We start from the raw sequence: 25653 nt of genomic DNA, 5'->3' as shown, positions 1-25653 counted from the left end.
GTGTATTCTTTCAGGGAGGTGAAACTAGGGTGCAGGAGGAGCAGCAAGATAACCACATATGTTCCGAGCCCGGGAAACTTGGCCGTCTTGGAGATACCAGCAGGAATTCTGCCCGCGACAAGTGCTCCATACTGAATGCGCCTATGCCAGCCCAATCAGATCTCTCCTTGGCAAGAATAAAGGAAAGTCAAAGACCAGAGAAAATGCTCTGAAATGCTCTGAAATATTGCACGGACTCACCTACATTTCTTAGACTCTCATTAGTTAGGCTGGAAGCCTGTGATTTGTTCTGGTCAATGGACTGCAATTGGAAGTGACATGTGTCACCTCTGGGCCAAAGCATAGAAAAGTAGGTATGAATTCTCTCAACACTCTCTTCCCTACTGTGGTGGTCATAGAGGACTCATGTTGTCATGGCAGAGCAAGAGGATCAAAGTAGCTTGGATGCTTGAGTCACCGCGTGGAGAACAGCTGCCTTGGAGAGGTGCCCAAACCCACAGAGGAGTCTGTATCAGTGAAATATAAATGTGTGTTGTCATGAGCCACTGAGATTTGGGGTGGCGAATGGCCCATCCAACTTTAGCAGGCAAGTTTTCCTAAAACACTCTCTTGCATACTTATGAAGTAGACCACTACTCAGTGCCAGAAGTATTGACATGAGTGTGACTGTCTCTTCTCCTTCATGGGAATCAGCCTGTACCTTTCGTTGAGAGCCCAAGAAAACTGGCAGACTGATAGGCCCAGGGTGAATTCACTGAGTGTGTTGTGGGCCATATGCATCTGTGCACCTTCCTTACACAGATTCTTGAATTATAGCCTCACAAATCAGTCATCAGATGGCAGGGAGAGAGGTAAGGGAGGGTAGTGGTGGCATCAGATATTTAACACCTTTGGATGTCTTGTCACAAGCCTTTAAAAGAACTCTACCTCTCAGAGCATTGTTTGACCTCCTACATGTGTTCTTTACTTAATATTTATTAAATGCTTAATAATTACAAACTCCTATTTGGTGCGGAGATGTTTTCTTGGCCAGCCTCCTGAATATGTCCATCCCATATGGATATTGGTCGGCATTCACGGGCCACTATTTACTGATTCAAACGCCAGACCTCTACACAGAAAAAATGTTCAAGGCAGTCCGAACGAACCAATTCGTTGCATTCCTGTCTTCGCCTACCTATGATTTTACCAGCACAAAATCCTCTAGCCTGAGCTAGAGAAAGCAATCCCCTTTTAAGTAAACACCCACCTGGTTGTTTACAGCGGGCTCCATCAGAAATATTCTAGAATTTCTTTTCCTAAGAAATAAGGGATTATTACATAGACCTCGAAGGGAAAAGGAATTTGATTTGCAAACAACCTTAGAAGATACAGTCCTCTCCCCATCTTCCCTTTCTCTCTGTAAGCACCGGGAGGCATTTCCTATTAAAAATCTCAGCTCTGCTTCTTATCACCTTTGCCCTCTTCCCCGCTCTGACTTTAGATTCAGGAGATGGTTTCCCTGGGGAATATAGATCCTGGTGCCGTGTGATCTGGCCTAAAGGGTAGTATGACAGAGCAAGACAAAGGGGCACGCTAACCTTGCCTTCTCCCAGCCGGGCCCACGCCTCCCACTGGATGCCGAGGCCCTGCAGTGCGTGGGCTCAGCAGTCTCTGTAGCACCCGTTAGTTTGTGTGATTCAGTCTTTGGCAAGGCCGGTTCCAAGTTGGAAAGGGGACATGGAATTAGCAAATTTCTGGTGTTTAGAAGGGACTGGTGAAAAATGTATTTTTTTATGGCTTTTATTGCTTTAATATTTTTTTCTTACTGTAGAATTCATACTTGCTCATTATGGAAAAAATGTTTTTAAAAATACAGAAAATTGAAAAGAGAGAAAAATCATTTTTTAATCTAGCCATGCAGATGCTGCTATTAACATGCTGGTTTGAAACCTCTCCCTATGTGAGTGCGTGAGTGCGTGCGTGTGTGTGAATTCATGTGTATTCAAGTATATTTATATATAATTGTATATACTTAATAGTATCATCATAACCTTATATTAATTTTCTTAAGAAATCAGAATTTCCATTCTGAAGGCAACCGTATAAGGGAAAACAATAAATATAATACAGTTAGGAAAATATCTTGATGTATTGCTCAAAGTTGGGCAGTGTGACTTGAAAGTCATGATTGACAAGAGACCAGTAGACCAAAGAGGTGGCTGAACAGAGATCAGAGATGGAGTTGTAAAAATGGCAGAAGGACATTTTGAGACATTTTAGGAAAATCTAACATTGATTTGGATTTTTCTTTTGTGTGGCAGTGAAATTAATCCTTCTCACTAGTTCCCCAAATCTCCAGTGCCTTTTGTGATGCTTTCTGGAAGACATCAAGGAAAGATGCTCTGTCCCACTTCTGGGGTGATATGCTGGAATGTCACCCCTGGATAGCACAGGGAAGGACAAGATTACTCACTGACCTACTTCAGCGCCAGCAGGAGCTCAGAGCCAGAAGGAATGAGGAACACAGTAAGCTTCTGCCCCCTCCATGAACACCTGGACCTCAGGAAGAGCCTCTAGAGAGAATAGGAGAAGAGGAGAGAATGCGGAATGGGGTGGGGGTGAACTTAATGTGAATTCCAAAGGGTCAGGTGCTTTGGCCTTCATCTAGATTATATGCGTTTAGTTTTAAAAGGTGGCATCATGCTATTTCTGTTATTTCACACTCTGCAGATTCTCACATAACAAATATTTCAAGACCATCCATGAAAATTCACCCCATAAACATCATCATGTTAATGTGGCAGTGACAGAGGTCAGCTAGCTAGTTATGATCGATGTTACTGATATTCTTCAGTACCTGGTTCTCTCTCCTTCTAAATATCAATATATGAAGACCCCACTTTTGACCCCCTTGCTGTTGGGCATGGCCATGTGAATAATTGTGAGCAGAAGCGACAAGTGCTGCTTCTTGGTTGAAGGAGTGAAAAGACAGCAACCAAATCCCCACTCTCCCTCTTCCCTGTCTTAGCAATCAAGGAGGAGGCCTCGTCTTGAGATGATGGTGCCAAGGGTTGACGGTGGTCTGATTTGCCGGGTCATCACATGGAGGACCGCTGCTTGTAATGCTGTCCACACTGTGTGTGGGCAAGAAATACACTTGTGTTGGTGGAGTCACTGAGATGTGTGGAGTTGTTACTGCAGCATTAGTAAGCTTACCTTGACTAATATATTAGTTACCAAATCCGTTTCCTCCTTTTCCTGGGTCCCCAGCCAAACCGTCTTTCCCAGACTCCCTCGACTTTGTGGCTGAGTTTTAGCCAATGGATTGTGAGCAGAAGTTACGCGTGGTACCCTTGGCTTCAGATTGGTGAAACGTGGGACTACCTTCTCTCCTCTTTTTCCCTTTCTGCTGATGACCGTGACGCCTAGGAAATGAAGGAGCCCCATGTTTAAAATGATTATGGATCCTTGAAATACTGCTTGGAGGACAGCTGCCCACCATTTGGAAACACTTGTGTGAGACTCTGAGTGAGAATAAATTTGTATCATGTTTGAGCCATTCCACATTTTTGGTGCTGTTTATAACAGCAGCTAGCATTACCTTAACTTTTAAAGAAATTGATGATTTGAATGTGTTTCCATAACCAAAACCTAAAATAGATGTCATCTGGCTTAGGTTAAAATGGCGAATGGCAAGGAAACTAGCAGTCTAGAGGGCTGAGTACTCCATCACGCATTGGCAAAACACTTGGTAAAATTGTTGTCTGCAATAACTTGGAAGGCTGACCAGCCCCATACCGAGACTGTTAACTCAGGGAAACTGTTGGGAAGTGTCCGTTTGAGTGTGTGATGGCCACTATTATCTGATTCTAACAAGGTCTTATGAGAAAAAGATGTGCTGATGCAAGAGCTGGCTAGTTTTCCAGTAGAGATGAAAGGGAAAGGAGAGAGTTCATGTTGGACTGAATGTGAGGGAGAATGAAACTTCTATCATGTGGACATTTTTGGTTTTGTTTTTTACAACAGTTGTCATTACTTTAACTAATATGGCTGCATACTCTTTTTTGTATGAATATATCACAATTTGTTTAAACAAACCCCTATTGATGAACAGTTGGGATGTTTTCAGTTGTTTGGCCATTGTAAAAAGCTCTACTTTGAACATCCTGATACTATATACTTTATTTATTTTTGATTATTTTCTTAAAATTTATTCTTGTATTTGGAAGTACAGGGTTAAGGATAAGAATATTTTAAATTTGATATATTTTGCCCAAGTTCCCATAACTAAATTTACATCATTTTGAAATCCTACCAGGATAGCCTCATCAGAAACATTATCAATATTTTTATTTTAAAAGAAATAAGCAAAAAAATATAAAGTCCCATTCTTGTTTTTTTTTCTTTTGTTATTAGTGAGGTCTAACATAATTTCATATGTTTACTTCCACTTGCGGTTATTTATGTGCACTTCTCTCTTGAGATGCCTGTCTTATAAGAACCCAGTTTAGTTTGTCTGTGAAAGTTCTACTTTCTGCCTACTCTTCTGGCATAAGTATAAATAGCACCCTCTTTCACTCCCAAAGTACCTTGGTTTGGACAATAAATTATAAGATATAAGCCCTGAGTGTGGCAATATGTTGCTCTTTCCCCCCAGATTGTCATTTGTCTTTTAGGTTTGTTTAAATTTTGATGTTGTAAATTTGGCCATTTTTTTCTTAATGATTTCCAGCTTCCTTCTCATGTTTTGAAAAATTTTCCTCATTCTAAGGTTGAAGAAACAGCTACCTAGTCTATTTGTTTTATGACTTTCTTATTTACATGACAGTACAACATCCCTCTCATCGTCTTCAGATCTTTACTCAAATGTCACCTTTTCCATTTGAATTGAATCCTATGCCCGCCTGTTGGGGAAATGCTAACTCTATTTTTTGCTTTATTTTCCTCCACAGTACTTGTCACCATGTAACCTACTACATATTTCACTTATTTAATTGTCTTATTGTCTCTCTGTCCACAATTAAAATGTAAACTCCGTGAGGGTGGGAATTTTTGTCTTTTTTGTTAACTGTTGTACCTCTAGGAGCTGGAGCAGGTGTTGGCATACAGTGTTCAACAAAGACTTGTTGAATGAATGCAATTAAATCTTCAATCCATCTGAAAATAATTTTCATAAGATATAAAGTATGCACTCAATTTATTTCAACTTGTTTCCCTTCTTGAATTAAAATTCCCTTTAGCATATATTGGCTCTATATTTTGGTACTATTTGGAATTCTGTTCTGTTCATCGGTTTCTCTATTCCTTCATCTGCATCACATTTTTAAAGAATATATATAGCATTGATCTATTTCACAATGTCTTGTAGGAAAAATTCTTCAATAACCTTCTTTATTCTTTAGTTTTTCTTATCTTTGTTCTCAAATATTTACTTTTATAGATAAAACATAGATCCAACTGTCATGTTCCCATACATACCCTATTGGGGATTGTGATTAGGATAGTCTTCCAATTATAGACTGATGTAAGGAAATTTCACATCTCTATAGTGTTGAAATCTCTTGTCTAGGATGAAGTGTGAATCTCCATTTTTCTTTGTATTAGTTAAGGTAGCACTAGCTGCTGAGAGAGATGACTTCTAAATGCAGTGGCTTAACACAAAAAGTCCAGTCAGGGGTTCATGTGGTGGCATTCTATAATATTTAGTAACTCAGGGACGGAAGCTTCTTCCATGTTTTTACCCTGCCTTTCCCCTCCCACGCCAGAATCCTTTGCCAGCAGATGGGGAAAAACAGTAGAGAGAGTATACCTGTTTCTTAACTACCTTGGCCAAAAATAACATATTTTTTCCAACATAAGTCCTTACCAATGTTCTAAAGAACTTAAAGGGAAAAAAAAATCAGAGTAAGAACTGTAAAGGTAAAGACAAAGCAGATATTATTTGTAAATAATAGGATCTATATAGAAAAAAAAAGAATCCATAGATGTTACTAGTGTAACATCTATGTACAATTTGCCTGATCTGAGTTCAATGTATAAGAATCAGTAGCATTTATTTCTACACCAGTCATAACCAGGTAGAAAACATAACAAAAAATTATGTTTCATGATAGTAAAAACAAAACAAAATAAAAACAAAAACCCACAGAACTACAATGAATGTAAGAATACCAGCAAATACATAAGACCTCTATGGAGAAAAGTTCAAAACTCATAAAAGAACAAAATAAAAAAGATCTGAAAAAAAAAAAAAAAAAAAAAAGATCTGAATAAAAGAAAGTCTTTCCATGTGCTTTGATGCAATGATTTAGTATTACAAAGAGGTCAATTCTGTCCCAAATTATTATATAATATCACCATTCTGTTAAAAATATTTTCTTTCCCTTGTGATTTCTTCTTTGATTATGAATTATTCAGAAACATGTTATTTAATTTCCAAATATTTGGGAAATTCCTAGATTTTTTTTCTAATTTACTTCCTTCTAGTCAGAGAACATACTCTCTATGATTTCAATTCTTCTCATATTTATTAAAAACTTGTTAACTTCTCATAATATGATCTTCCTTAGTGAAATGTTCCATGTACATTTGGAAGGAATATGTATTCTACTGTTATTGGGTGTAGTGTTCTATAAATGTTAACTAGGTCAGTTTGGTTGATAACATTTTCAGATCTTTTTAATCCTTAGTGATTTTCTATTTCTTCTATCAATAACAGAGAAAGTATTGAAATCTCCAAATATAACTGTAAATTTGTTTATTTCACCTTTCATTTCTGTTTTTACTTTATGTATTTTGAGTCTTGGCTATTTGATGCATACACATTTAAGATTGTTATGTCTTCTTGTTGAATTGACTTTTTTTTTTCTTTTCTTTTTTTTTTTTTTAAACATCTTTATTGAAGTATAATTGCCTTACAATAGTGTGTTAGCTTCTGCTTTATAACAAAGTGAATCAGTTATACATATACAATATGTTCCCATTTCTCTTCCCTCTTGCATCTCCCTCCCTCCCACCCTCCCCATCCCACCCCTCTAGGTGGTCACAAAGCACCGAGCTGATCTCCCTGTGCTATGCGGCTGCTTCCCACTAGTTATCTATTTTACATTTGGTAGTGTATATATGTCCATGACACTCTCTTACCCTGTCACATCTCACCCCACCCCCTCCCCATATCCTCAAGTCCATTCTCTAGTAGGTCTGTGTCTTTCTTCCCGTCTTGCCACTAGGTTCTTCATGGCCTTTTTTTTTTTTTTTTCCCTTAGATTCCGTATATATGTGTTAGCATACTGTATTTGTTTTTCTCTTTCTGACTTACTTCACTCTGTATGACAGACTCTAACTCCATCCACCTCATTACAAATACCTCCATTTCATTTCTTTTGATGGCTGAGTAATATTCCATTGTATATATGTGCCACATCTTCTTTATCCATTCATCTGTCGATGGACATTTAGGTTGCTTCCATGTCCTGGCTATTGTAAATAGAGCTGCAATGAACATTTTGGTACATGACTCTTTTTGACCTATGGTTTTCTCAGGGTATATGCCCAGTAGTGGGATTGCTGGGTCGTATGGTAGTTCTATTTGTAGTTTTTTAAGGAACCTCCATACTGTTCTCCATAGTGGCTGTATCAATTTACATTCCCACCAACAGTGCAAGAGTGTTCCCTTTCCTCCACACCCTCTCCAGCATTTATTGTTTCTAGATTTTTTGATGATGGCCATTCTGACCGGTGTGAGATGATATCTCATTGTAGTTTTGATTTGCATTTCTCTAATGATTAATGATGTTGAGCATTCTTTCATGTGTCTGTAGGCCATCTGTATATCTTCTTTGGAGAAATGTCTATTTAGATCTTCTGCCCAGTTTTGGATTGGGTTGTTCGTTTTTTTGTTATTGAGCTGCATGAGCTGCTTGTAATTCTTGGAGATTAATCCTTTGTCAGTTGCTTCATTTGCAAATATTTTCTCCCATTCTGAGGGTTGTCTTTTGGTCTTGTTTATGGTTTCCTTTGCTGTGCAAAAGCTTTTAAGTTTCATTAGGTCCCATTTGTTTATTTGTGTTCTTATTTCCATTTCTCTGGGAGCTGGGTCAAAAAGAATCTTGCTGTGATGTATGTCATAGAGTGTTCTGCCTATGTTTTCCTCTAAGAGTTTGATAGTGTCTGCCCTTACACTTAGGTCTTTAATCCATTTTGAGTTTATTTTTGTGCATGGTGTCAGGGAGTGTTCTAATTTCATACTTTTACATGTTCCTGTCCAATTTTCCCAGCACCACTTATTGAAGAGGCTGTCTTTTCTCCACTGTATATGCTTGCCTCCTTTATCAAAGATAAGTTGACCATATGTGTGTGGGTTTATCTCTGGGCTTTCTATCCTGTTCCATTGATCTATATTTCTGTTTTTGTGCCAGTACCAAACTGTCTTGATTACTGAAGCTTTGTAATACAGTCTGAAGTCAGGGAGCCTGATTCCCCCAGCTCCATTTTTCGTTCTCAAGATGGCTTTGGCTATTCGGGGTCTTTTGTGTTTCCATACAAATTGTGAAATTTTTTGCTCTAGTTCTGTGAAAAATGCCAGTGGTAGTTTGATAGGGATTGCATTGAATCTGTAGATTGCTTTGGGTAGTAGAGTCATTTTCACAATGTTGATTCTTCCAATCCAGGAACATGGTATATCTCTCCATCTATTTGTATCATCTTTAATTTCTTTCATCAGTGTCTTATAATTTTCTGCATACAGGTCTTTTGTCTCCTTAGGTAGGTTTATTCCTAGATATTTTATTCTTTTTGTTGCAATGGTAAATGGTAGTGTTTTCTTAATTTCACTTTCAGATTTTTCGTCATTAGTGTATAGAAATGCAAGAGATTTCTGTGCATTAATTTTGTATCCTGCTACTTTACCAAATTCATTGATTAGCTCTAGGAGTTTTCTGGTAGCATCTTTAGGATTCTCTATGTATAGTATCATGTCATCTGCAAATAGTGACAGCTTTACTTCTTCTTTTCCGATTTGGATTCCTTTTATTTCTTTGTCTTCTCTGATTGCTGTGGCTAACACTTCCAAAACTATGTTGAATAATAGTGGTGAGAGTGGGCATCCTTGTCTTGTTCCTGATCTTAGTGGAAATGGTTTCAGTTTTTCACCATTGAGGACAATGTTGGCTGTGGGTTTGTCATATATGGCCTTTATTATGTTGAGGAAAGTTCCCTCTATGCCTACTTTCTGCAGGGCTTTTATCATAAATGGGTGTTGAATTTTGTCGAAAGCTTTCTCTGCATCTATTGAGATGATCATATGGTTTTTCTCCTTCAATTTGTTAATATGGTGTATCACATTGATTGATTTGCGTATATTGAAGAATCCTTGCATTCCTGGGATAAACCCCACTTGATCATGGTGTATGATCCTTTTAATGTGCTGTTGGATTCTGTTTGCTAGTATTTTGTTGAGGATTTTTGCATCTATGTTCATCAGTGATATTGGCCTGTAGTTTTCTTTCTTTGTGACATCTTTGTCTGGTTTTGGTATCAGGGTGATGGTGGCCTTGTAGAATGAGTTTGGGAGTGTTCCTCCCTCTGCAATATTTTGGAAGAGTTTGAGAAGGATAGGTGTTAGCTCTTCTCTAAATGTTTGATAGAATTCACCTGTGAAGCCATCTGGTCCTGGGCTTTTGTTTGTTGGAAGGTTTTTAATCACAGTTTCAATTTCAGTGCTTGTGATTGGTCTGTTCATATTTTCTATTTCTTCCTGGTTCAGTCTCGGCAGTTTGTGCATTTCTAAGAATCTGTCCATTTCTTCCAGGTTGTCCATTTTATTGGCATATAGTTGCTTGTAGTAATCTCTCATGATCGTTTGTATTTCTGCAGTGTCACTGGTTACTTCTCCTTTTTCATTTCTAATTCTATTGATCTGAGTCTTCTCCCTTTTTCTCTTGATGAGTCTGGCTAATGGTTTATCAATTTTGTTTATCTTCTCAAAGAACCAGCTTTTAGTTTCATTCATTTTTGCTATTGTTTCCTTCATTTCTTTTTCATTTATTTCTGACCTGATCTTTATAATTTCTTTCCTTCTGCTGGCTTTGGGGTTTTTTTGTTCTTCTTTCTCTAATTGCTTTAGGTGCAAGGTTAGGTTGTTTATTCGAGATGTTTCCTGTTTCTTGAGGTAGGCTTGTATTGCTATAAACTTCCCTCTTAGCACTGCTTTTGCTGCGTCCCATAGGTTTTGGGTCGTCGTGTCTCCGTTGTCATTTGTTTCTAGGTATTTTTTGATTTCCCCTTTGATTTCTTCCGTAATCACTTCGTTATTAAGTAATGTATTGTGTAGCCTCCATGTGTTTGTATTTTTTACAGATCTTTTCCTGTAATTGATATCTAGTCTCATAGCGTTGTGGTCGGAAAAGATACTTGATACGATTTCAATTTTCTTAAATTTACCAAGGCTTGATTTGTGCCCCAAGATATGATCTATCCTGGAGAATGTACCATGAGCACTTGAGAAAAATGTGTATTCTGTTGTTTTTGGGTGGAATGACCTATAAATATCAATTAAGTCCATATTGTTTAATGTATCATTTAAAGCTTGTGTTTCCTTATTTATTTTCATTTTGGATGATCTGTCCATTGGTGAAAGTGGGGTGTTAAAGTCCCCTACTATGATTGTGTTGCTGTCAATTTCCCCTTTCATGGCTGTTAGTATTTGCCTTATGTATTGAGGTGCTCCTATGTTGGGTGCATAAATATTTACAATTGTTATACCTTCCTCTTGGATCGATCCCTTGATCATTATATAGTGTCCTTCTTTGTCTCTTGTAATAGTCTTTATTTTAAAGTCTATTTTGTCTGATATGAGAATTGCTACTCCAGCTTTCTTTTGATTTCCATTTGCATGGAATATCTTTTTCCATCCCCTCACTTTCAGTCTGTATGTGTCTCTAGGTCTGAAGTGGGTCTCTTGTAGACAGCATATATATGGGTCTTGTTTTTGTATCCATTCAGCCAGCCTGTGTCTTTTGGTGGGAGCATTTAATCCATTTACATTCAAGGTAATTATCGATATGTATGTTCCTATTCCCATTTTCTTAAATGTATTGGGTTTGTTATTGTAGGTGTTTTCCTTCTCTTGTGTTTCTTGCCTAGAGAAGTTCCTTTAGCATTTGTTGTAAAGCTGGTTTGGTGGTGCTGAACTCTCTCAGCTTTTGCTTGTCTGTAAAGGTTTTAATTTCTCCATCGAATCTGAATGAGATCCTTGCTGGGTAGAGTAATCTTGGTTGTAGGTTTTTCTCCTTCATCACTTTAAGTATATCCTGCCACTCCCTTCTGGCTTGCAGAGTTTCTGCTGAGAGATCAGATGTTAACCTTATGGGGATTCCCTTGTGTGTTATTTGTTTTTTTTCCCTTGCTGCCTTTAATATGTTTTCCTTATATTTAATTTTTGACAGTTTGATTAATATGTGTCTTGGTGTGTTCCTCCTTGGGTTTATCCTGTATGGGACTCTCTGTGCTTCCAGGACTTGATTAACTATTTCCTTTCCCATATTAGGGAAGTTTTCAACTATAATCTCTTCAAAAATTTTCTCAGACCCTTTCTTTTTCTCTTCTTCTTCTGGTACCCCTATAATTCGAATGTTGGCGCGTTTAATGTTGTCCCAGAGGTCCCTGAGACTGTCCTCAGTTCTTTTCATTCTTTTTTCTTTATCCTGCTCTGTAGTAGTTATTTCCACCATTTTATCTTCCAGGTCACTTATCCTTTCTTCTGCCTCAGTTATTCTACTATTGATCCCATCTAGAGTATTTTTAATTTCATTTATTGTGTTCTTCATCATTGCTTGGTTCCTCTTTAGTTCTTCTACATCCTTGTTAAATGTTTCTTGCATTTTGTCTATTCTATTTCCAAGATTTTGGATCATCCTTACTATCATTATTCTGAATTCTTTTTCAGGTAGACTACCTATTTCCTCTTCATTTGTTAAGTCCAGTGTGTTTTGAGCCTGCTCCTTCATCTGCTGTGTGTTTTTCTGTCGTCTCATTTTGCCTATCTTACTGTGTTTGGGGTCTCCTTTTCACAGGCTGCAGGTTCGTAGTTCCCGTTGTTTTTGGTATCTGTCCCCAGTGGCTAAGGTTGGTTCAGTGGGTTGTGTAGGCTTCCTGGTGGAGGGAACTAGTGCCTGAGTTCTGGTGGATGAGGCTAGATCTTGTCTTTCTGGTGGGCACGTCCACGTCTGGTGGTGTATTTTGGTGTGTCTGTGGCCTTATTATGATTTTAGGCAGCCTCTCTGCTAATGGATGGGGTTGTGTTCCTGTCTAGCTAGTTGTTTGGCATAGGGTGTCCAGCACTGTAGCTTGCTGGTCGTTGAGTGAAGCTGGGTCTTGATGTTGAGATGGAGATCTCTGGGAGATTTTTGCCGTTTGGTATTACGTGGAGCTGGGAGGTCTCTTGTGGACCAGTGTTCTGAAGTTGGCTCTCCCCCCTCAGAGGCACGGCCCTGATGCCTGGCTGGAGCACCAAGAGCCTTTCGTCCACACGGCTCAGAGTAAAAGGGAGAAAAAATAGAAAGAAAGAAAGAAAGAAAGAGGCTATAATATAGTGAAGTAAAATAAAGCTATTGTAAAGCAAAGCTATACAGACAAAATCTCACCCAGAAGCATATACATATACACTCACTAAAAAAAGGAAAAGGGGAAAAATTAATATCTCCTGCTCCCAGAGTCCACCTCCTGAATTTGGGATGATTCGTTGTCTATTCAGGTATTCCACAGATGCAGGTACATCAAGTTGTCTGTGGAGCTTTAATCCGCTGCTCCCGAGGCTGCTGGGAGAGATTTCCCCTTCTCTTCCCTGTTCGCACAGCTCCTGGGGTTCAGCTTTGGATTTGGACCCGCCTCTGCGTGTAGGTCGCCTGAGGGCGTCTGTTCCCCGCCCAGACAGGACGGGGTTAAAGGAGCAGCTGCTTCGGGGGCTCTGGCTCACCCAGGCCGCGGGGAGGGAGGGGTACAGAGGAGGCGGGGCGAGCCTGCGGTGGCCGAGGCCGGCGTGAGGTTGCACCAGCCCAAGGTGCGCAGTGCGTTCTCCCAGGGATGTTGTCCCCAGATCCCAGGACCCTGGCAGTGGCGGGCTGCACAGGCTACCGGGAGGGGCGGTGTGGAGAGTGACCTGTGCTCACACACAGGCTTTTTGGAGGCGGCAGCAGCAGCCCCAGCGTCTCACGCCCGTCTCTGGGGTCCGCGCTGATCGCCGCGGCTCGCGCCCTTCTCTGGAGTTCGTTTAGGCGGCGCTCTGAATCCCCTCTCCTTGCGCGCAGCGAAACTAAGAGGCAAGAAAAAGTCTCTTGCCTCTTCGGCAGCTGCAGACCTTTTCCCGGTCTCCCTCCCGGCTAGCTGTGGTGCGCTAACCCCTTCAGGCTGTGTTCACGCCGCCAGCCCCAGTCCTCTCCCTGCGATCCGACCGAAGCCGAGCCTCAGCTCCCAGCCCCGCCCGCCCCGGCGGGTGAGCAGACAAGCCTCTCGGGCTGGTGAGCGCTGCTCGGCGCCGAGCCTCTGTGCGGGAGTCTCTCCGTTTTTCCCTCTGCGCCCCTGTTGCTGTGGGATCTGCGCTGATAGCCGCGGCTCGCGCCCTTCTCTGGAGTTCGTTTAGGCGGCGCTCTGAATCCCCTCTCCTTGCGCACCAGGAAACACAGAGGGAAGAAAAAGTCTCTTGCCTCTTCGGCAGTTGCAGACTTTTTCCCCGGACTCCCTCCCGGCTAGCTGTGGTGCGCTAACCCCTTCAGGCTGTGTTCACGCCGCCAGCCCCAGTCCTCTCCCTGCGATCCGACCGAAGCCCGAGCCTCAGCTCCCAGCCCCGCCCGCCCCGGCGGCTGAGCAGACAAGCCTCTCGCGCTGGTGAGTGCTGCTCGGCACTGCTCCTCCGTGCGGGCACCTCTCCGCTTTGCCCTCCGCACCTCTGTGGCTGCGCTCTCCTCCGTGGCTCCAAAGCTTCCCCCCTCCGCCACCCGCAGTCTCTGCCCGCGAAGGGGCTTCCTAGTGCGTGGAAACCTTTCCTCCTTCACAGCTCCCTCCCACTGGTGCAGGTGCCGTCCCTATTCTTTTGTCTCTGTTATTTCTTTTTTCTTTTGCTCTACCCAAGTATGGGGGGAGTTTCTTGCCTTTTTGGAGGTCGGACGTTTTCTGCCAGCGTTCAGTGGGTGTTCTGTAGGAGCAGTTCCACATGTAGATGTATTTCTACTGTATCTGTGGGAAGGAAGGTGATCTCCGCGTCTTACTCTTCCGCCATCTTCTCGCCACCTCCTGAATTGACATTTTTAATCATTCTGAAATATCCCTCTTTTTTTCTGATAACATTCCTTGTTATGAAGTCTACTTTTTCTGATATTAACATAGCCACTCCAGCTTTCTCCTGATCAGTGTTTCATTGTCATTTTTCATCCCTTTACTTTTGTTATTCATGGTTTCATATTTAAGGTTTATTTCTTAGACAACATATAGTTTGGACTTTCCTTTTTATTTAAATGACAGTTACTGCCTTTTAATTGGAGTGTTTATCTCAGTTACACTTAACGAAATCATCAGTATGCTATTTGTTTTCTATTTGGCCAATCTGTTCATTGTTCTTTTCCTTTCCTATTTTTTTGGATTAATTGATTATTTTTAGGATTCATTTTATCTCCACAATTGACTTGCTAGCTACATATCTTTGTTTTATTTTTTTAGTGTTTGGTCTAGGCTTTACAATATGCATCTTTAACTTATCGTATCTACCTTTAAATGTAGTAATATTATGTTTCAGGTATACTCTTACTTCCCACTCTTTGTGCTATTGTCTTCATACAATTTAATTCTCCATACCTTATGGTACTATTTTTTCATCTGAAAAGTCAATTATCTTTTGAAGAAAGTAAAGAAAAACAAGGAAAAAAGTATTTTATATTTCCCATTTACATACTATGTCTCTTCAGTTCTTTATATTCCTTATGTTCTCTCTGATGTCTTTTATTTCAGCATAAAGAACTTCACTGCGGTGGGGGTAGAGTTTATGGTGAGATTGTTGTGTCCCAGCCTCTCCTACCTACTTTGATGTGGTTTTCTTCTCCTTTGCCTGACGTACAGTCATCCTCCATCAGCCCTTAAGTTGTGTTTTTTGTTTGTTTGTTTGTTTTAAAGTGACAACTGTTCCATAAGTAGCTCTAAACTCAGTGTATCTGTGGGAGGAGGTTGAGTTCAGGAGTGTCCTACGTCACCATCTTGAAAAGAACCCTCAACTTTTAACATTTCTTGTAGTGCACACTTCCTATAATAATTCTCTCAGCTGTGTTTATCTGAAAATGCCTTTGTTTCGCCTTCATTTTCAAAGAATAGTTTCACTGGATAAAGAATTCTAGGTTGATGAATTTTTTTCTTTAGCCTTTAAATATTTTTATTACTGGGTTTTTTATTACTTTTTTTTACTGGGTTTTCAGAAATTTATTTATAATGTGTTTATATGGATTTTTTTCCTTAATACTTATCCTGCCTAAGGTTCTTTGAGCTTCTTGGTTTTTGAATGTATAGTTTTTACTAGATGAAAAAATTTTTTCAGCCATTATTTCTTCAAATATATTTTCTGATCTTTTCTCACTCTTCTTCTGGGACACCAATTACTTGTTTATTATGCCATGTGATACTGTTCTATAAGTTACTGAGGCTCTATTCAATTTTCTCAGTCTTCTTTTTCTAAATTTCATTTTGCAGTTTCTATTGCTATGTTTTCAAGTTCACTGATCTGTTATTATGTAGTGTCTATAAATTCTATCTAGTGAAATTTTCCTTTCATATGTTATAGTTTTTAATCTCTAGAATTTTTGGGGGGTCTTTTCCCCAATATGTTCCATTTCTTTATTCTTTATGTAATGCTTTCTTTTAAGTCCTCAAACATATTTTAAAAGGTTTTAAATTCCTTTCCTGATAATTCTATCAACTCTGTCATTTCTAGACTTATTCCTATGATTGATTTTTTTTCTCCTCATTATGGGTCACAATTTCCTGCTTCATCTCATATCTTGTAATTTTTTATTGGATGCCACATTGTAAATATTATTGCGGTTCAGTATTTGAATTTTTAAATTTTATTTTAAAGAAGATTTAAATTTTGTAGGAGAGACAGTTAAATTACTTGGCTTAATCCTTTTGAAATTTGTTTTTAAGTTTTATGAGATCAAGTCTAGTGTAGCTTTTATGATATGTTTTATGTTATTTTTCTTCTTTAGCTTTTCCTGAACACTTTATTTTTCTCTTCATAGTTTTACTGTGAAAAAGTTTAAATGTATAGAAATGTTAAGAGAACAGTACCGTGAACAACCATATACTCACTGCCTAGATATGCCTATTACTAAAATTTTGCCATGTTTAATTAGTCTATAATATCTATATTTATTTAATTTGTTCTTACTATTTAGAATGTGTAGATTTTGTCTTCAATTTTCTAAGTGTTACTTTTACGTCTTCATATACCTACTCAGATCTATCAAAAGATGCTGCATCTTTTCATCTATTTCCTGAAAAAAATAAGAAATGCATGTATTCCATCATGAATTTAACATTTAATTTTTGTTTTTAATCACAGTGATCACATTACTGAAACTTAGATTGTTGTTTAAAACATCAATCATCAATAAATAAATAAATCATCAATCACCTAGGGATTCCAAAGGAGGCCATGGATTACTTCCCATAGATTCTTCAATAACCTAAGATATTATGAACATTTCTATGTATAGGTAATATGTACCTTTTATTCTGAGAAGGTCCATGCCTTCCTCAGAACCTCCTAGGGATTAGTTGTTGATCCTTATTCACTAACAGTCCTTTAATACTATAATTTCCCCATTCTTTTTGGTTCACCTTTTCCAATGCTGGAATACATCTGCAAATGACCTTTATCATGAATTGTTCATTAGTGATATACTTCCCAAATTCTTGCTCTTTTGAGTATGCTTTTCTTTTGTCTTTACAAGAATAACAACTCGACTGCTTATGAAATACTTGGCCACAAGCTTTCAGCTTTAAAATTCTCTAATACTGCTAATGCAAATTCTGGGCTAACTTGATGATTTCTATTGTTGGTTATATATTTATTTCCTCTGGCTGAATGTTTGTAATAATAGATGGCATTTACCAAGTACTTACTATATGCCAGGCAACAGGCTAAGTACCTTTGCAAAGGTTTTCATGTTTCATCCTATGATAATCTTCTAAGTTATGTACTACCCGTCTAACATCAGAGCAATGCAATTTGTACCCATGTAGTGTGACTGCAGTCTTAAGCAATGCTAAGGTCTTTGGGGTTTTTTTGTTTTTGTCCTTAAAGTTCTGTACCTCTGCTCAGAGAGACTTTGGGCTTTGACAAATTTTTATTTATTTTGCCTGTTATTGTGAGCCTTGCAAACTGCCTGTTCTCCCTTTTGTGTTTTTGTTTATCATTTCTGACTTCTTCAGGCATACAAACTACATGCTGAATCTTCCTTGTTTGATTTCCACAGCTTCATCTTTGCTCTGATCAGTTTCTTTTCTTTGTCCTTCTCTCTTCCTTTTGAGTGATTCTCTCAAGACAGTTCTCTACTGATCCAGTTTCTTTAGCATGAGTTCTGTGTTTTGGTTCTTCTACTGTAGTTTTAGTTCTATAATAACATTATTCTCCCCTTTGTTTTTTACTTACCTGTGGCAGTTCCCATTTCATTTTGTGATCTTCTCCCATCTCTTGTTTAATAGGTTCATTTATCCTTTCCTTTTCTTAGGAGTGTGATGGAGTTGTATATTTTTCATTATACCTTCTGATGTAAAATTTACTTCAAATTTTGCTTTTTATCTCTTTCTCTCTTTTTTTTTTTTTTTTGCATGTTAGGCTCATTTTCTCATTTTGCATTGTACAAATTTTCTAGGTCTTAAGCTTCTGCTTTTTGCTTCAGTCTCACCTTGGAGGTAGGACCTTGTAACACTGAATTTACCATCAATATAGAGGAAGTCAAATCTCCGAAACGCTCATTTGCTAGGATTTAACATAGGGGCGGGGGCTGGAGGTTGTAGAGTCAAGTATCATTTTATTCACTCATTTTCCCGAGGAAGTTAGAGAAGGAGCTAAGATCATGGACAATTCTGTCCATTGAATTTTGATAGATATAAATAGAAACCCCTTCACTGGGGCCAGCACTTGGAGGGAGAAGGAAGGAAGTGGGGGTCCTCAGGTTGCTGTTTGCTCACCTACTACCATGTGAGTGGAAACTTCAGCTATTCTGTTACTTAGCACCCAGGCATGTCACTTGGTTGGTCAGATATTTTCTTTACTCAATGACTCTTGCTTGTTGCAGCTGATCTAAGGTTGTAACATTGTTTCCTTGGAGATTGTCTCAAATTTGTCATCTGTTTTATTAACCTGCTTCCAAATCACTCTCTCAACCTTGAGAAAACACTGTGGGACCTGTGAACACTGAGCATTCTGCTGGCTTGGTGCCCACTGCAGCTCCACAGGGAGGGAATAGACTCCTGGCAGTACGGTCCCATCTTTTCTGTGGTCCGCTCATGTCTCTGTTCCTCCCATCTCTCCAAGCTCCAAGTTGGGAAGCATTATCAGGGACTGACAGAATTGTCTCTACCCACTTGCCTTAATGTTCTGACATTCTCACAAGTATAGGAATTATATATTGGTTCTTAGAATCCTCTTTTCATTAGGTATGGAATATTCTTTTAAATTGTAGTATATCTGGCAGGTATCTCTCAAATCTTAGCAAATCCTTACCTTTTAGAGGCAAATGGATGTGACTAAGAGGGATTAATTAGAAAGATTGGAGAGTGAGATCAGAGGAGACAAGCAAGGCAACTATTTTTGAGAAGGATAGTGTGGTTATTAATTTTAAGCGCTGCAGAGATAGCATATAGAATGAGAACGGAGCATCCGTAGGATTTAGGCAACAGGGAGGCCACTGAGGTAGGAGAAATAGAGGAGGAAGTTCTAGTGCGATGCCCAGGGTAGGGGAGAGATTGCAAGAAGGTATTAAATACATGACGAATGTGAAATAAATGTGAGAAGAGTATGTGGAAGAGAGATGGTCAGTGATCCCTCTGGTCATCAATTCCCCTTCCCATAAAATAAGTGCTAGACTAGGAATCTCTAAGGTACCTTCTTCTGTAAGGGGCCACCAAGGTGAAATAAGGGCTCACGCCCCTTGATGCAAACTACCCAGGAACTTCCCCATCAAATACGTAGAAAGAACACCGACTATAAGTTCTCTTGCTGAAACATTGAAACGGACCCTAATCAAGCCTTTAGATCTAACTTCCAGTGCACAGGAAACATGGGGGGAGAGAGGACCGAGGCTAAGATACCAACAAGGAAACACTAGGTCATGTCCAGAATGTGGAACATTTTTACAGAATAACAAGTCAATGGCACCAAAAAAAGAGAGGAAAGGGGAGGTGTGGCTGGCTCTTACCCCACCCGCGCTGAGTCCTCCGCGGCCACGGTGGACCGTTCCTGTCCATGTTGGCAGGGTCCTCCAGGGTCACCTGGTGCTCTCTGCTTCTCTGTCTCAGGCCTTCTTCTGGTATCACAGGAGCTCACTCAGCCACTGAGCAGGGCAACCCGGAAGTAACACATGAGGGGTGAGAGTCAGGGGATAAAGAGCCCACTTTCCTCAACTTTTGGTGGGACAACTCTGAGAGGCTTGCTACACCCTTCCTCAGAGTACCCCCTGCAGAACTTAAACCCCGTTACCCACAGTCATAACTTGCTCATCAGTGCATCTTTTCTTGGCCTTTTCTGTCTCACTTTTCTTGTTCTATCATTTTTGCTTCCTAGCACTACCTCCCAAATAAAATACCTGCACCCTGGTCCTTATCTTAAGGTCTACTTTTGGGAAAGCGTAAACAAAGACAAGGGGACTATTCAAAAATAGAAGAGACTCAGGAGACAAAAACGCCCAAATACATCAGTGGACATCAGTTAGATTGGGCTTGAACAAACCAACTATAAAATGATATATTTATGGTAATCCAGGAATTTTGAATACAGACTTGGCATATGATGATGTTAAGAATTTTTCTGTTAGTTTTGTTGGTTATAATAATACTATCATGTTTGTAATAAAACGTCTTTATTTGGAGATGCATAAGGGTGAAATCCCTTATGCATAGGACTCAGAAGTCACCTGATATGATGTCAGAATTTATTTTTAAAAAGTACTTAAAAGAAACAAAAAAAAAATAAAAAGAAAGAAAGAAAAAAAAATGAACGAATGAAAGAAAGAAGCAAAATAAATGGAATAAATAAAGCAGGTGTGACAAAATGTTAACTATCAAATCTGGATGATAAGTATATGAACTATATTATATTCCTTATTTTGTGCATTTTCAAAATCTTTCACAATAAAAATTTTAATCCTTCTTTTAGAAGAGAAAAAATTTTTTTTTTTTTAAGGATTTTCTTATTTATTTATTTATTTATTTATTTATTTATTTTTGGCTGTGTTGGGTCTTCGGTTCGTGAGAGGGCTTTCTCCAGTTGCGGCAAGCGGGGGCCACTCTTCATCGCGGTGCGGGGACCGCTCTTCATCGCGGTGCGCGGGCCTTTCTCTATCGCGGCCCCTCCCGTCGCGGGGCACAGGCTCCAGACGCGCAGGCTCAGCAATTGTGGCTCACGGGCCCAGCTGCTCTGCGGCATGTGGGATCTTCCCAGACCAGGGCCCGAACCCGTGTCCCCTGCACTAGCAGGCAGATTCTCAACCACTGCGCCACCAGGGAAGCCCCAAGAAGAGAAAAATTTTAATTCCCAGAAAATACTAAGTTTGATAGGAGGCAAAATTCCTCCAGGATGGCTGACTTTCAGAGACCTAAGTACAGAAAAGACTTTCAGACAACTCTTTCATACAAGACAAGAAACAAACAAAAGACCCTCCTACTCCCTCTGCAAAATAACATCCACTAATTCCTCAACTCCTGTATTCCCTGCCTGCAGCCCTGCCAAGCGCCACGTGTCTCTCTCTGAAGTATCAGAAACCAAACAAGCTCTCCTGAAATCAGCATATTCCACTGCAAGAGGCCAGCCACTGAGGAATCACATGAACAGCCCTCTGAGCACCAGACCGGGTTTTCAAATATTCTGGCCAAGAATAGTTCCAAGGGCAGAGCTCAGGCACGCCATGCAGCTCACGTAAAGAAAATTCCATACGTTTTCCACGGGCTGATTCAAGATACCCACAGAAACAGACCAAGGCGTTGCCGAAGAATCAGTTCTCGAGACAGGAAGGAACCCCTGAAAAAGAAAGAGCTCTTGGTCTCCTGCAAGGTAAAATGTGTGCCTCAGATCTGCCAATGAAAGAGGATCACAAACATATGCTTAATGACTCATCCCAAATGGAAAAACAGAGTTTGTTATATTTTATGGCGATTTTACATGTCGAAGGTACATCTGTTGCTATTTATGCTGACATGTATGTAGAGATTGGCAGACTCAGTTCTCTGTAGGGATGAGTGAAATCCAAACCAAACCACAGAACTTTCTAACTTGGAGGCTGGCTCCTGGGGTGGAAAACGGTTTCCTGATCCCTTGAAACACTGCCCGGTGGAGCAGGGTGACTGGGAGAGGCCACATCACAGGACTGCACAGTTGGATGAAGCAACAAAAAGTCCCGCTTTGCACAGGGCCTCCAGAGGGACCAGAGCAAACACAGGAAACACACGAGAGGCATCGCAGAGCTCAGGGAACGTCTAATGGGCTTCTTGTTACCGAACGCCTTCTCTGGGTGACAGTTTCAGGCCAAATAGACCACGTCTCTTCTCACACAAACACGCCACTCGCCACCCAGGATCACACAAAAGCCTGCTCCCTTCAGTTTTGGTAGTAACATCCTCCAGCAGGGCAGCCAGGTGCTCTGGCAGACATTTTTTTCCAGTTGGGTCATTGATACGTTTGAAGACTTTTCCTCAGCTACGTACACTTGCACAGTCTGCTATTTTATAGACCGTTGGTCTTTAGTTCTGTTCTGTTGCATGGTTGTTTACCGTCTGAAGAGTGTGGGTCACGCCTGTTTAACCTAACCTCTGTCTTTCTCCCCCTTCCCCCCTCCCTCTCCCCTTCTTTGCGGGCGCCTAACGGAGGAGACACAGAAGTGAATAAGCAGCTGTATATACACCACGGCTGAAAGAGAGAAGGGCTGGGAGAGTGTTATTGGCTGAATTGTGTCCCCGCCCCTACCAGGTTCATATGTCGAAGTCCTAACCTCTGGTCCCTCACAATGTGACCGTATTTGGAGATAGGGTTTTTTTTTTCTTTTTCCTTTTCAGATTCTTTTCCGTCATAGTCTATTGCAAGATACTGAATATAATTCCCTGTGCTCTACAGTAGGTCCTCGTTGTTTATCTGTTTTATACATAGTAGTGTGCATCTGCTAATCCCAAACTCTTTATTTATCCTCTCCCCGCTTCCACTTGAGTAACCATAAGCTTGTTTTCTATGTCTGTGATTCTGTTTCTGTTTTGTCAATAAGTTCATTTGAATCATTTTTTAGATGCCACATGTAAGTGATATCCTATGATATTTGTCTTTCTCTGTCTCACTTACTTCTCTCAGTATGATAATCTCTAGGTCCATCCATGTTGCTGCAAATGACATTATTTCATTCTTTTTTATGGCTGAGTAATATTCCATTGCATATATACACACCACATCTTCTTTATCCATTCAACTGTGGATGGACATTTAGGTTGCTTCCATGTCTTGGCTACTGTAAATAGTGCTGCTATAAACACTGGGATGCATGTATCTTTTCAAATTAGAGTTTTCTCTGGATATATGCCCAGGAGTGGGATTGCTGGATCATATGGTAGCTCTATTTTTAATTTTTTTAAGGAACCTCCATACTGTTTTCCATAGTGGCTGCACCAATTTACATTTCCACCAACAGTGTAGGAGGGTTTCCTTTTCTCCACATCCTTGGATATATGGTTTTAAAGAAGTGGTTAAGTTAAAATGAGGTCACATGGCTGGGCCCTAATCCAATATGATTGGTGTCCTATTAAGAAGAGGAAATTTGGACAAACAGGTACAGAGAAAGGGAAGGCCATGTGAGGACACAGGGAGAAGACGGTCATCTACAAGTCAAGCAGAGAGATCTCAGAAGAAAGCAATCCTGCTGACCCTTTCACCTCAGATATCTAGCCTCCAGAACTGTGAGAAAGTAGATTTCTGTTGTGTCAGCCCTCCAGACTGTGGTACTCTGTTTTGGCAGCCCGAGCAAATGAATACAGAGAGTCAATCAGATAAAGTGCCATGAGAATCCGGCAGTGGACGAGAAGGCTGTAGTTTAGTGGGATCAATAAACACCATCTGGAAGAGGGAGAATATTAACTATATCTGAGAAATGGGTAGAATCTACCGCTGCACTAGGGGCAAGGCTGAAAAAACAGAATCAGGAGCTCAACTTGCTTACACAGACCTGCCCAAGGCCTCGAACCCGGTCCCCAGCAAGTCCCCCGGCATCATCCACGGAGATGTGTGCTCCACTCTTGCGGCTACGGCGCCTTCACAGCAGTACACACAGTGCTTGCTGTCCGATCCTTTCCAACAGTCAAATCTACTTTCGAGTCAGTAAACCCACGTGAGAATTAAAGTGCTTGTTAACCCCTTGCTCGTCTGTGGGTTATTACCACTTAACATTGGCTGAGAGCCAGTGGGGAGGTGGCAATCACAAAAACTCATCTACCCCATGATAGAGGTCTCCAAAGATGCAAACTCAGTATGAAAAATGGAAACTTAATAGACTATAGTAGAGTATCAGGGAGACCTCTTCAGTTAACTCACTCACTACTTGTTTCTAATCACCCGTTGTGCAATGACTGCTGTTGAGTGTTGTATCACCCACACACTGAATTAACCTCCAGTGCCTCTGACTATTGTCTGAAGTATTCTCAACGAAATCCACTCCTTCGAAATCTGCATTATGAAAGCCCAAGAACGTATTACTGACAGTCATGGAAAATGTATTTAACATTCTTATAAATATTATAACTCCCTTTCTGGCAGTGGGCAAAGTTGATCCTTCTGCACTGATTCAAGCGAGGTCTGGCTTCGTCTCACAGAAGCTCAGGGTGTTGGGCTGAGAAGGTTCAACAGTGTCAGAAGCCAGGTTTAGTCTCTGGCCTCTCCTCTTGATTAAAACCTTCAACTTCAGGAAGAAGATTGCAAGTGTCACTCAGCCACAGTCGTCAAAAAACACCCCAGGTGTGGCAGGCGTTGTTTCTGAATGTTAGGGAGATGTGACAAGAAGAGACATTTTGGGTCATTAATGAAAACCTTTGAGTCCCAGCAGCACTAGATAGATAGTGGTTGGAATGTACATGTATTTGCTATAATGAAGGCCAAGGACAAAGCCATCTCCTTTTAAGGACCCCAAAACTTTAAAAATCTTAGCTGCAAAAGTTCCTGTGTTAGATCCAGCTTCCTCCCATTATAATAGCTATGCACCCACATTCTTGATGAAAAGGGACACTGGGACAATTATCCCAATGACTCAGGCCATGAATTTTTTGTCTGAAAGTATCAAACAGTATGAGAAAGGGGAAAGATTCCACTTTGGGGAAGTCAAGAAATTACATTTCTAGACCTGTGTGTGTGTGTGTGTGTGTGTGTGTGTGTGTGTGTTGGAAAAGGGAGCAAGGAGTATTATACAGGGATTAAGGGCTTTGGGATCACACCTGGCTTTGGGTTTGTCCCTGTGTGGTAGGGAGAATAATGTCCCCCACACACACACCCACACAAAGACAATCACATCCTAATCTCTAGAACCTATGAATATATTATTGCCTTACAGAGCAAAAGGAACTTTGCAGATGTGATTAAGTTAAAAATCTGGAGATGGAGAGATTATCTTGGATTATCTGGGTGGGTCCTATCTAATCATAAGGGCCCTCATAAGGGCAAGAGAGGGCAGGAACGTCAGAGTCAGAGATGCGATGATGGAAGCAGAGGTCAGAGAGAGATGAGAGGTGTGAAGAGGTCGTGCTGCTGGCTTTCAAGATGCAGGCAGGTGCCAGGAACCAAGGAAGGTAGGCAGCCTCTAGAAGCTGGAAATGTGAAGGAAATAAATTGTCCCCTAGAGTCTCCAGGAGGAACCAGCCCTGCCAACCCACTGTAGACTTCTGACCTTCCTGGACTGTAAGGCAATGTCCTTGTGTTGTTTTAAGCCATAAGGTTTGTGGTCATCTGTTACAGCAGCAATGGGGAACGAGCGCACCCTGCTTCAGCACTTAATAGGAGTAACGTGCTCTTGGGCGTGTTCCTTCATGAGATGGAACCTCAGTTTGTGCATCTATAAAAGGTAGTGATAATAATACACATTTTACAGGGTTGTACAGTGAGGACTGCACGAGGCCGTGCAATGTGAAATACCCAGTCAGGGTCTGTGGAATTATTACCGTCTCTACCTCAGATGCTGTATCGTCAACCACGTCCTCAACAACTGTATTTCCGTATCTTCACTTGTCCAGTATGACTCTAGGCCTCTCTTAGCCAGCTCGGGCTGCTATAACAAAATACTGTAGACTGGGTGGCTTAAACAACAGAAATGAATTTCTCTTGGTTCTGGAGGTTGGCAGTCCTAGATCAGGGTTCCAGATGATGGGCTTCCGGCCAGGACCCTGTTCCTGGAT

This window comes from Balaenoptera acutorostrata, chromosome 13 (genome assembly GCF_949987535.1).
Source record: "Balaenoptera acutorostrata chromosome 13, mBalAcu1.1, whole genome shotgun sequence".
Taxonomy (NCBI): domain Eukaryota; kingdom Metazoa; phylum Chordata; class Mammalia; order Artiodactyla; family Balaenopteridae; genus Balaenoptera; species Balaenoptera acutorostrata.
The sequence above is the reverse complement of the archived record's forward strand: the minus strand, read 5'-3'. Positions refer to the sequence as shown.